Source organism: Varroa destructor, unplaced genomic scaffold (assembly GCF_002443255.2).
Source record: "Varroa destructor unplaced genomic scaffold, Vdes_3.0 BEIS01000005.1, whole genome shotgun sequence".
Lineage (NCBI taxonomy): Eukaryota > Metazoa > Arthropoda > Arachnida > Mesostigmata > Varroidae > Varroa > Varroa destructor.
In genome coordinates, this window is record NW_019211458.1 from 36,958,918 (window position 1) to 36,969,346 (window position 10,429).

Here is a 10,429-nt window from a genome sequence, read left to right on the forward strand (position 1 = left end):
ACATTTGAAAATGGGCTTACACATACATTTCTGTTTTTGACTGGAAAATCTAGCCGGCCAGAAGCATAAGTAAGTTGACGGCTAGGATTTTTTTTAAGATCCGTAGGGAACTCGTCAGACACATAAAGCTGAGGATGGCTTATTCATTCTGTACGTTTTCTAAGATGACCCAAAACTTCCACTTCTTGCTGACCTGGGTCGCGTAAAGCGTGGCGATGGTCTATATGCTGCGAAGCAAATAAATAGGTTCGCAAGTAATAAGAAAAAGTAGTTGACAATCTATCTCGTCAAACCTGGTCCAGAGTTCCTAATCACCTGGCTTTACCTACCAATGCCTCTAAATTATTTGATTAAATGTTCGGCTTCCGCAGAATAACCTGATTGAGCAAAGATAAACAATACACTATTAACTTACATGTAAATACGTAGCACTTATAATACTGAGATCATTTCTGACTGTGTTCGACTGAGCTACTTTTTATCGGAAGTTTCTTCTACTCCAGTTGGGCTAAATTTCGGTTTCTGCCTCAACCAAAGTACCTTCCGTAATTGGCTAAACGGTTTCTAGCCGAGGAAAATAATAGCGAATGGGAGATACATAGCCCTTGCTCAGGCGGCTTCATCAACACCCGAGCGTAGATAAACACCGTTTGTAGCACCGATCGGCCCACTGCCTTCGTCTCTCGTCGTGAAGAAACGTCCGATTTTCTTCCACTCAGATTATCTTTCCTTTTTTCCCGTCATCGTCACCGTCGTCGTCGCGGGAATAGAAAAACGGCAGCAGACGCAACAGCGGGTGCGGGCGAACGCAGTGCACTTTTGTCATGACTCATAACTAAACACGCGTGCGTGTAGGGTGGGGGGTGTTGTCATTTGTTCTTTTATAACGCCCGAGCGTGCGCATATCCATCTGGTCTCTCTATGGAACCCCCTCTTATGTATTACCTGAACAATGCACTGTACGAGAACCGCACATGATTGAGTCAATTTTTCTGTCCCTAAAGACAGGTTCTCTTGGTGAACAGTTTTTTTTCCCGGATATTCGGCTCTACTTGCTTACACGTGTCGTCTACCGCTTATTAATTGGATTTGAGATTGTTACTGCATGACGACGCTAAGCAGGCGAGAGGATAAGAAATAAACATTGCAATGAGGGATTTGACATTAACGAACCTGAACATAGAATAGTAGGTAATCGTTCCTTTCCTATGTCGGATTAAGTAGATTACAAAGAACTAGCCTGGTTAAACTGTTCTTCTAAACATGCCATAACTATTACTTAAATTCTGAACTTTCGGATCGTGCGAGATAGAAATTGCTTCCGTTTTGTCAATTCAAATTATAGGAAGTCACCCTCTCATAGTAAATCTGTACTAAATTATAATGATAATGATAGCAATGGCTGACTTTGGCCAACATATATGCTACGGCGGTCATTCCGTAACGTTTTAAACCGTCTTTTTCACCATTGCGTTGAACTTCTCGCGTCATTTATTATTCACGCTTCGTCAAGCCTTCAAGATAAGTGTAACGTTTTGCTTCATTAAGATCTCTCGAAGCTTCCCAGTACCCAGTTTACTCTGCGACATAACAACCCTGTCATATCTCCAATATACCTAGAAGCCGGTGTGATTATTCCATTTAAATTACAAGCGATGGATGAGGGAACAATCGGCCAAAATAGTAATCAGATATAGTTTGTTTTCGCAAACAACGTGAACAATAATATGCTCACACCAAATCACTTCGGGTCTGAGCTTTTCGAGCAGGCATAAAAATTTGTTGAAGGCATTTTGATTTTGAAGTATTTGAAAGTTTTTTAAAATTGTCCTTTTCTTGTCGTCGGATAGATTTTGACTAACACACATCCAGCCAATACTCTGCAAACAGGACTGATGTATATGGGCATAGTTTTAAATTCGACAGAGAACATAGAGTTCTGTTGTTTAAAATCTAAAGTTAGACGATGCAAGCGGGTCGCCTGTAGGTACCAGTAGGGCGACATGAATATTCCGTGCGTCCTACAGCTACTCAGTAGTGTGAAGGGGCGGAAACTTGCAATCAGGAGCACTGCTCAGCTAATTAACTTCCAAACTTAGCTGCTTTGTCGATAGTCTTAAAGCGAATTCGTTTTTTTGGTTGCACCTAAATATTTACACTATCTATGGTGGCGACGTACGCGTCTTATCAGCCAAACATAATGGTCTCATACATACGTGCGTTCAGCTATGAACGCGCTTGATGAGTGATCGAGTAATACCGAATTGCGTATTACCGGTCATTGAATATGTAATAGTACACAATTTTAACTAACAAAATCTAATTTCTATTGGTCGACATCTGAGCGACAGTCGCGATGTCCCGTGTGCTAGGATCTCATTGTCTCTTATGGTTAAATACTTTGATCATAATCTTGTTTACCTCCTTGAAACGTATACTTCCGTCATGTTATTATCGTGATTGTCAAATAATCACTGGTCATACAAGTCACTTAAAGTGGGCGGTTCCGCACGCAAAGGTCTATGCTTTTTCGTTCTTGGCGCCTCGAGAAGGCGATACCGTTTATTCGTACGACACAAATATATCCGAGACTGAATTGTCAGCAGATAGGTAAAGTCATTAACAGTGGAGATGACGCAGAACAGTCTTCTCTCTTGTGGTGGCACAAACTCGAAACAGCTTCAAAAGGTCCCAGAATACGTGCTCCGTGGCCGAAAATTGCACCAGTTTTTCAAGTGATTACGGAGAGGGTTATCTATTTAGGCGTTACTAAATGCTTTCTGGGGTCATTTGACGCCAGCTGATCAGCTGTGGCGTAATTATTTGACTAGCTCAAAACGAGTAACTCAGAAAAGATACAACTTCCCTGCTTCGCTACGTTTACTTGAATTAGTAAATCCGGGAACCCGAATCGACGCGCTTAAGAGACGTCTCCGTATCTATACAGACAATCCATTATGGTAATACTTAGACGTTATGAGTTTGTGTGTAATTTATGATAAACACAGCCTCGTTATTTAAAGGATCTGATGGAAACTCATATTATGCTATTTGGAAATTAAATGCTTAATTGGGAGTTTTGGCTTCGGAAGCTTGAAAGCAATGACCCCTATTATGTCATTCTTATCACCAAGTTATGACAAATGACTATCGCAGAATGAAAATGCTTATTGAAAAAATGTTTACAGAAGTGATCGTTAAACAATGGTTTTCTATTTTACATTTATTATTTATTTTAAAACAATATTTTAGCGTATGTAATGATGATTTTTGGTCGATACGCCAGGTTGGTTTGTTCTTTTCGCACTTCCGACTTGTGCAGACGAATCTGCCGCGTGTTTGTGTATATTAGAATGATAAAAACCGCGATCATTTAATCAGAGCATTATGCGCTTAACGAGATCAAATGTTTTAATTGAGGAATGCTTTCAGCATGTCTGCGTATATTACCATTGTACTAGTATAGGCATCTGATAAAATAGCTCTTGTTAAACTTGACAACAGGTCAATTTTGAATAATTACAATGGGTCACATAATGACGACAGAAATCACCCGTCGTCTAACGCTGCTAATTAGGATTAAAATTTTCCTATCAATACTTTCAGCGTACGCGTCTGCTGTCAGCCCCTGCTACCTCTCACGCACAGTTCGGTATAACAGCGTCTCTGTCACAAAATTATTACGACTTTAAAGAAATATCCTTATCGCTTATTATAGTAAGTATTTGTGAAAATTTATCCACGGGTTTTGAAACTAGAAAATTCTGTTTATCTTTGGCATACGTTTTTATTTGTAGGTATACCGAAATGTAGTAATACTCCTATAATATAGGTGACAGTCGGCCTGTACCACCCATTAATTATCCATTGTCATGGTCGAATTACTGATTGACGCTTCGTAACTGTATTTTGGGCCGCAAGCGGGCACACTGCGAGACATACTCACGCTAAGAAAAGGTCGAGGGGCTGCCAATGAATCAGATGTATATCTCAACCAGCTTTCTCCTGGGCCTAGAATAACAACCTGTATCAACGTCAGGACAACATCCTGTTAATTATGTCATGCATAAGAATGCGCACACCGCCTGCATCAGTTTGATTGAACATGTTTGTAGCATCTAGGCACAGCCCGGAGAACAGAGCGCCACTCAGCGTTTTCCGGTTAGTCCCTGGTATATATAATCAAAAAGTAGTAGATATCGTCTGACATATTTTAAGGCATTATATAGTTATATTTGTTATAGCTGCTTAACTCACGCTTTCGTACGCAGCCGGGGCTTAAAAATATTTATGAGGCACGGAAACTGGTGCGTGTTTAATTTTCATATAGAGTCGCTTGCTCATAGCTAATGATATAAACAAAAGTTAAAGGACCAACGTTTGTATGCTATGGAACACTGTCGTCCCCTAGCGTTTTGAATATAACCTTCTTTCAGGGTTAATGATCACAATACTTGCCTAACAATACCATGCTTGCATTGTTAACCTCAGAAGCCCAGACAATTAAGCTGTAACCCGAATATTATAATACGTACATTATGCCTTGATTAAACTTGATACGTGGTATTCATAAGCTAAACGCTATTTAGTTTTTTTTTTTTTTTTTTATAGTTATTCCTCTCTTCCCGGTGTAGAAAATGCAGTTTAGCAAATGTTATGGGTAATAGAAGCTCCAATTCAAGTGGTGCTTTTCATGTAAAACGGGTCAAATTAGCTTCCAGTGCTAATAATAAGCGATGCCCCGTTCAACCCAAAATAATGTGTGATTCACAAAAATTACCATGTGGATTTAAATAATGCAACGTTTTCAGCAAAAAACATATTACACTGATTTTCTACAAATAAAGCTAATTTCGTGTGCACCGATCCCTCTAATACACGGTTTCAATTACTGTGCGACCAAATTAGCCTTTGCATTACTACTGCATTACCGTCCTCTTCCGGTTGAAATCATTTATAAGCCACGATGTAGGATCAACGTGATATATAGGCGAGGCCATGAAAATCATCCATACAAATTCAGTCAGGGGCAAGTTAGTAGGTTTTTAAAAGTGACGACGACATCTTGGTCGCCTGACGGGACTGCAGAACCGTAAGCGTCTCTGATAGATAAGCACCAACCCAATACGATACTGTGTAGTCATCTCCCTGAGTTTTCCCGCCAGTGTTCGCTTTCAAATTGAACGTCTGCTCGCTCTATTTTTGTTCAGCCAAAAGGCGAAGAAAAATCGCTAGGTCATGCCCCGTGAGTTACAACCGACGCAGCCCATCTCTTTCCATTCCTGATGGCTTAAACGGCAGAACGAAAAAGTGACACTAGGTAACGAAACAAGCCCATGGACCAAGAAATTAGCCTGCTAGCAACACAGCAAACTTTTAAAACCATCTCATGTCATCACTTTGAGATGGAGACCCGTTGAAATTAGAAAAATAAGAAAATTACGCAAGCATTGGTGTCGATTCGAAAAAGTTCACTATCCGGCAGATGTTCTTGTTTCGTTGAGTTTTTTTTTTGCCGCTACACCTTGGAAGATTATTTTTGCTGGACATGTTAGAACTTTCAAGTTCAAAGTCAAAGAACAGCCGCTCTATACAGGGTCAGGAAACTATCGACAGTAGATTCGTTAGCTATAACTTGGAGATTCAGGCCCTATTGTAGAAATAGACAGAGTTAAATCCCATTCAGCAATTTAGAAGGGTTTCAACAAAAAACACCAATTTCGCCTCTGGCTAAAAAAAATTATTTCCTTGGAAAACCCGCGCACATCGTTGGTTGGCACTAAGTTCCGCTTCGAGAGTCAGCCTATCTTGCTTTATCTTGTTTAGGCTCTGAGCACTAAGATTATATTCTATTACATATAGCCACTTGAATATATTAAAAACTTGTACGTGTATATCACACTTCTTTGTCTTTTTCATCTTAACGGGTTGCCTACAAATGTATTCAATTGTCTGCATTTATGCAGAAACCATTATAACTTGACATTATCTGTAGGAAGTGCAATAAACACGGATTATGCATTTGTTGTTGTATATCCGACAACCTTTCAGCCTATGAATAAAGAATTTATGTTAATAGGTTTTTACGTTAATAGGTTAATACGTTTATGTTAATAGAATTTCATCTATAAGATTCAATATTTATCTAGCATTCAAAGAACTAATCTAAATCCCCTTGTACACGAATTGGGCAAATACTACGTAAAATGTCCTAAAATGGGCAAGGTCGCCGAAAAACGCTCAGGAAGAAGAGTGTTACAAAAAGGCCTGAACGGGAAGATGATATTATCATGTTTATCACCAGCTTTGACGAAACAGACTTTAAGTCACATTTGTATATTTGGCTTTGTAGGAGAATTCAGATATGTTTTCTAAGATCATTTCTAGCCATGGACTTACAGCGTATTGACTTTATAGCTATTTGCAAGATTTTTTTGTTTGGTGCCCTACTTAGTGTCTCAATGGCAGGTGTACGAGCCATTTCAGGTTCGAAGACTTTAAATGATCCTTGGATTTGAACTGAAGACAAGAGAGCTCTGCACAGCAATAGAGCGGCGACCGATTGACGGTGTACCCGTAACATCACGCTAAATTGAGATAATATGATCGTGTTGAAAAATTAAGCTGCATCATGTACAGGAAAATTAGAAAAAAAAATTGAAGTATATCTTGTTAGTTTTAGTTTATTCATGTCAGAAACTGTACGGTGGTCAAAACAACTCTCTAACTGTCCTGCATATCTTTCTACAACTTCATAATAATGTCATGAGAGTATGGGTTAAACCAGTCCCTAACAATATCTCAATATACTTTGGGTTTAACTAAATAGGGCTGTTCTGCAGTAGCACAAATCGGGACGAATATCCATGTGCTAATATTTCCTCCTTTTTAATGAGTTGGGACGATTGCGAAGACGTAAGGACAGTCAATGATTTGGTATGAGTCAGAAGTTCTTGTCGTCACTAGCTATTTACATTTGGAATACTAAGAGGCACTTAAATGAACGCTAAGTCGAGCTAAAGTTACAAGAATATATAGCAAGCAATTATAATTAGATCAATAAGTTTCAAAGCTTTCGCCATTTATCTCAAAGCCTTGTGAAATTACCAGTCATATTAGTAATTGTCAAGTCACAGAGGCTCTATCATTTGTGCAGAGCCAATACTATTAACTGCTTTCAAGCAATTGGGGAAAGTGAAGTTTGAGTCTGTTTCTCAACTGATGTACCGAGAATAGCTTTTCTCAGCGGGTGTGAGGAACGAATAAAGATATAGTGGATATCGTACCATATAATAATGAATCTGTCAAAATAAAGAAGTTCAAACCCACTTCTGTTTGTTTTAGTCACACGGCACTAAGTTCCTCGATGACGATCGATGGTGAGGGTACGAACAACAGATTAGGTTACTTTTAATAATTATAAAAAAGGATGACTACGAGTCCATAAAGGTTAGTCGAGACATCGCAAATAGATGCCTATTTTTTTAGAAGCCTAAATAATATGTATGTATTTGATCTTTCTGGAATATTCGCATTTCTTTTTTGAAGTGCGAAGCCCTTAAACATGCACGAAGATCATGTTGAGTATAAGTAAGATTCTCGCATCGAGAGCATTACGCGTAATCCTGTCAACAATACGCCTATTAAAAGAGTGGCATTATCTTAAACGTATGTATAAAGTTATATGGGGCAAAATGTATGAATCGATCACGCCAGCTAAGAAATTCACTTCCTACGTAAGTAAGTAGCTGTTTGCTTCTGGCCATATCCGCCGGCACAAGCCCTATACATTCTAAAGATTTTCAACTATACATTACATTCGAGTTTGAACTGTACGCGACAAAATGCAAAAAAAAAAACGCATAACTTTATTATAGTTAGAGACGTGAGTTGGTCGATTGTCTTCGATCGAAGTCATCTTCAGTTCACCTCACATTGAAGGCGCTTCTCTCTACATTATTTTCAACAAATATATCGTTTTCTTATGATAGAAATAATCATGACAAAACTTTTACGCAACTGCTGCAAATCGATAAGCGGTATACGCGGCAACACAAACATTTGCGCGATGAAGTCGTATATCCAATAAGGCCCTGACCTACTATACCGCAATTGTATGATAGAGCACGCGAAGAATTATTGCTTTGGCTAGAATGCGGATGGAAAAGAGTAGGGGGGAAAAAACGCTAGAGTTTCATTGGCGCTGACCGGGAGAGGCGTGCCAGACGCCCTGTTGAAAGAGGCGTATTTCTACAGATCTCTGAGTTGGCGTTAAAAGCGAGCGAAATTCATACGGGTTACTGAGTCTCAGGTTGCAATAAAGTTGTAGTCCCCTGTTTTATCCATTTTTGACTTTGCTTTACAAAAACGTTATTACAAATTGTTTTGAGTTTTTCGCCAGGCACTGCCATTAAACATTTCATCAAACGGTCGGCTGCCAGCACGAAAAAGAGTGCATCCACGTCACGTTACTAATTGTCGTTGACAGGTTCTATGAATGCAGATACTCCGTATGCCGGATTAAAGCAATAGCGTCATCGATGCCCAACCAGACAGATCACCTTATATAAGTAAGTCACAATGAAAGCACAAAACAAAGCACTGACGCTTCTACATGACGGTATCGGCTAGTACATTCATGAAGGGTGAGGTGGTTCGTGGGGAGGTCGAGGGTAGCGTATTTACCTGCTAATCTTCGGAACACGTTGTGTCGCAGGTTCGAATTCGGGCACAAACACAGTTTATTCAATCTGACAATCAGCCGTCTGATGAAATGCATAGTGGCGGTCGGATGTAAAACTGGAAACATTTAATTTAGATTGTCTGGCTTAGTTAAATGCTATTTAGCGCCATGTGCCTTCGCTTGTCATTTTCTATCGTCTACGATTTACGTTTTGCGTTGGATGGCTTGTGCGCAAATATGTTAGTTGTAGCTCTCGTATGATCTATCTTACTCTGTGTTGAGTTCATAATAATTCAATAGAATTAACGCAAATACCTAACGGTGCAAGTCATCTCTAACTAATGCTAGAACAGACTGAAACCGTACTGGTTTTGCTGGTAAGGTCCGCTAACATACTTGAATAGGGCACAAGTACGCCCACCCTCAAACATTATGTGAATTATGGACGTCAATACATGTACAAAAACAGCATACTTTAATACAAAGTATGCTGTTTTTGTTTAAGGTATGATGCCGTAATAGTTAAGTAGAAAATCGTAAGGTTAGGTGATTTCTCAAGGATTGAATACGTACAAGTGTTGACACAGCCATGTTGTCTTGTGCGATGATTGGACACATAGCGCTGTTATAAAGAAAGGTTTTCAGTTTCTAACGCCATCAGCAGGAAGAATGTCCATCGTTACTGCTCTCAGGACGAGTATCAGTCTTTAGACTGATCGAATTGTTGACCTTTTGCGTCGCAGTCCTATACAGTCTGCTTGTTGCTTCAGTCTTCAAACTCATCACTGTTCCGTCTTCAATCAGTTCACATAGAAGATCTATAGAAGCTGAGCAACGAAGTCGCTAATTATACCGATCCGCCGGCCAATCTACGTGAACGAGACATGTTGTCGCAAATGAAAATATGAACAAATCGAATTCCATAGACTAATCATAAACAAAACCGAAATGGTGAAGCTGTCCCTCGAGGACTGTAGAGAAGAGCACGCCTTGAGCCAGCTACGTAGTTTCTTCATCATTTGATCTTCAGTTGAACGTATAGGCATATTACTATTGTTTGAGATCTCACAGCGGCCAGATGAACGTGAACATATTAAGCTTTAAAAAAGCATGCTTAAAGTTACCACTGCGATTCGGAAACGGTGGGAGTTTTTCGAGGGGGCTAACAGTGTCCAAATCCAATACGGCCAGCTTGCAGGACACTTCGGTCACTCCCGAATGCTTTCTGTGAAAGCAGAATTTAACGACCAAATCATACTGTGCGGGAAATTCTATGAGTTTGTCTAACGCATAAACAGTTACATTACCAGAAGGCCATAAAACATGTCCACAAGCTTCGGGCAACATCGGCACAACTAGTTGTTTTAGTGCTAGTCGCAACGTAGTACTGCTGTTATGAGTTACGTGCAGAAACCAAGATAGAGCGAACCAAATCAACTAGGCAAAGGGGGACGAAATACATTCGATATATTTAATAAGTCCACATTGATGCGGCCTACTCGTGTGTGCTTCACGTCTCTCTAAAATAAAATACACTGTACTACTTCACAATGTATACGCATACAGTCGCCATGAATCGCTTCGACGCTATGGGTTGTACTTTTACTAAGTAACTATGAGCACGAGCTTTACACTTACGAAACGCCTACCCGTCGTGGAAGAAGACTGAAGTTGGTCCTATACGGTCGGTAACCAGCGCATAGCGTCAAGGATTTCGGGCCAACAATTTCCCGCCCCATTCCTTCA